This window comes from Neopsephotus bourkii, unplaced genomic scaffold, assembly GCF_033783945.1.
Source record: "Neopsephotus bourkii isolate Nb327-2 ecotype Australia unplaced genomic scaffold, CSIRO-AGI_Nbou_v1 NB_690, whole genome shotgun sequence".
Lineage (NCBI taxonomy): Eukaryota > Metazoa > Chordata > Aves > Psittaciformes > Psittacidae > Neopsephotus > Neopsephotus bourkii.
In genome coordinates, this window is record NW_026901189.1 from 2,964,106 (window position 1) to 2,967,309 (window position 3,204).

The following is a 3,204-nucleotide window of genomic DNA, read 5'->3' on the forward strand; positions in this document are numbered from 1 at the left end:
CAGAAAGACTGACTGTATATAGTAATGTGATGTGTTTCCCCCACCCCATCAAGTGCCCAGTTGAAACGGGTCAGTTTAAGAGCAAGTATGAGCTACTAAGTTTAGAGTTTAATTTAATTACCTAATGGGAAATGTGTCTTTAAGTAAGAAGTTCTCACTAGTTGCCTCTTGGCATAGTGGTAAATGGTGCTCAGCATGTAATGCAGGAGTTCCTGTTCAGTGCTCAACTCTGCTTTTACATTGCTTAATGGGTATTTACCTGGAATTACTTACAAGGGGCTTTCTGGTAGGATTGAATACAACATTTGTTTTACCTATTTCAGGAAAACCTTTTCCTAAAGTCGCTTCAGGCAAGTTTATTTCATAGCCAAATACACCCCTGGTTTGTAGGCTTCTTTCTTGCCATGAAACTGAGCTTTACTGAGAATAGGTGATATCTGAGGCTCAAACTCAGGAAAAAAAAAAAGACAAAAACCCTCTCCCAAAGTCCCAGCAGGCTGCAGGATGGCAATGCAACTGCAGCTCCCTGATGCTAATCAGAAATTGCCCTTGGTGATTTTTCAGCACTGTAGGGGATGCACATGTGTTGTACAGTTCTACTCTATGGGCAGGAGGGAAATAAAATGACAGTGTGTCGTGGTTTAACCCCAGCCAGACAGCTTGTTACCCACTCCCCCCCTTCTTGCCCTCCCTCTACTCCTGGGGGAACGGAAAGGAGAATCGAAAAGAAATACAACTCCCACAGGTTAAGAACAGTTTAGTAACTAAGGTATAACACAAAGCACTACTGCTACCACCAGTAATAGTAATGATAAAGGAAATAACAAGGGGAGAGAATACAACACCTCATCACCAGCCGACCGACAACTTGCCCCCCCCAGCCCAACCGAGCACCGACAGATACCTCCTCCGACCCTGCAGTCCCCCTAGCCCTTCCAGGTAACTCCCCAGTTCCCCCGTGGACATGACGTGCTGTGGTATGGAATACCTCTTTGGTCAGTTTGGGTCAGGTGTCCTGTCTCTGCTTCCTCCCAGCTTCCCTCCTCCCTGGCAGAGCATGAGACTCACAAAGTCCTTGGCCAAACCAAAACATCTTTTTTATCAGCTTTGTTCCCAGCCCGAAAGTGAAAACACAGCACTGCACCAGCTACCAAGAAAGAGAAAAAATGACTGCTACTGCTAAACCCAGGACACAGTGTGATGCTGAAGCCATTTTTTTTTTTGTTTTGTTTTTCAGTAATAATGCTGGTTTCCAATTTTCCATCCTTAAAGAATGAGAGAATCAACATCTTTTGTGCTTGTTGCATTTTCTTTTTCAAGGAAGTGAAGGAACCTTTGCTGTATTTTTATCTTTTTGATAACTTATTGTTCTGGGCTGACACTGTCATCTTTTTATCATCTGTGGTTGGGGAGAGGGAAGGAACCACCTTAAATGAATGCTTCAGTTGCCTGATGTTCTGTGCAGTACAGACTAATGTGGAACGTGGCCAAATTGTGTCTTGATAATTTATTTGTATGTTCTGAACCAGAGTCAGTCAATGCTGATACTGTTTTTGTGGCACTGCAGGAGAGGAGTTGCTTCTCTGCACTTCTAGGGTTAGGATCAAAGATAAAATAGGTGACTGATACGCCACCAGCAGCAGATTGCTGCTGCTTGCACATGAGCTGGTGTCTTGATGTGTCGAGGGCTGAAGCAGAGGCCGTCAGATCTGGACACGTGAACAGGTGAAGAGTAAGGCTTTGTTGCTGTGGCACTGAACTCGTTATGTCTGCCTGGGGAAGCACACAAGGAGTAATGCACTTCTGTAAGTGTAGCATTTATCCTTCTGGTACTGAAGACTGCTCTTTTGAGGAACAGACAGTACTTCTGGCATTGCACATGTCAGCACTGTATCAACCTTAAAGGTTTGATAAATGCTGGTAGGAGTTTTATTCTGTTTTTTTTTTCTCCCATGCTTTTTAAATATAAATGTATGTTAAAAAGCATGCTGCTCCGGCTGGTGTTGAAATTGTTTTTATTCCCTATATTTTCCAGGTCAGCACAAGCAATTCCTTTGGAGCTTTTTAGTTTTCCATTACAGCTCAGCTTTAAAGCACCTGTGGCACACTTGAAAACTGTTCTCCTCTCTCATGTCATCATTACTCCAAAACCACAAAAAAGTTCCCTTCCATCTGCTGCATTTTTGAGCACTGATTTTTTTTTTTCTTTTTTTGGTGGTGGTACTCAGGCAAAAGTAGACCTCTTTAGTGAGCTCTGAGTTGCCTTTCATACCTTCTGGGTTTCTAGGGGGGTAACTTCACAGTCATCCCAGTCATCTGACACACAGTGTTACCCGTTCTCTGTGACCCAAAGCTTGCAAAGCAGGATGTAAGGTAGGCTACCTGCTTTGTTTCTCTGCTCAAGTGATTAAGATAATAGGAAAGTCTGAAGAAAATACCTGCAGCTGTTTTCAAAGATTAAAAATATGTTAGGTCAAAAAATAGCAAAGGAAGACTGACTAGCAGTGCCACGTGCTATTGCTGGCATTGTCAGGCTCCAGTGCTAAAAGGAACAAAACAGTTCAGTTGAAAGGCTGGATTAGATGCTCTGTATCACGAGAGGAAGTCTTCTCCAGAGGAAGGCATAGTAAGTTTTACAGGTACAGTCTTAGATGTAGCTGAAGGGAAGCTCGCATTGGCCTGTTGAAAGTGTCATGGAATATAGACAAACAGTTGTGAAGAAATCAAGCTCAGAAAATAAGCATGAGCTCCTCTCTTCGTGTGGGTTTCAGGAGTTCAGGTTTGTTTTTTCTGTTGAAGATGTTCCCAGGTATCCTTACAGGTTTGTTTTGTTTTTTTTTCCCAAGACCTCTTAAATGGTGCAACTTGAAAACACCTCAGACTGTATCAGCGGGAGTCTGTTTGTCGAAAGCATTTTAGTACCACTCTAGTGCACTTTCAGTCTCTTCACAGCATAATGTCCAAATCAGGGTTTTCATTGAAGTTCAGCATAAGAGTTCACAGCTGTGAAAAACTCAAACCTACTTCATCTTCCTCCAGGGTGTTCTCATGTATTCTGTATTTGGGAAGATGGTTCTCCTGGTGGCCAAACCCACTGTGCCCTCAGCTCACTTTCATTGGCAAAATCCTTCTTCTGTTAGTCTGGCATTGTAAAGGGCTGCTGAGAGGCATCATGCTCTCTCCTGGGGGCATGGGCCTGTTACT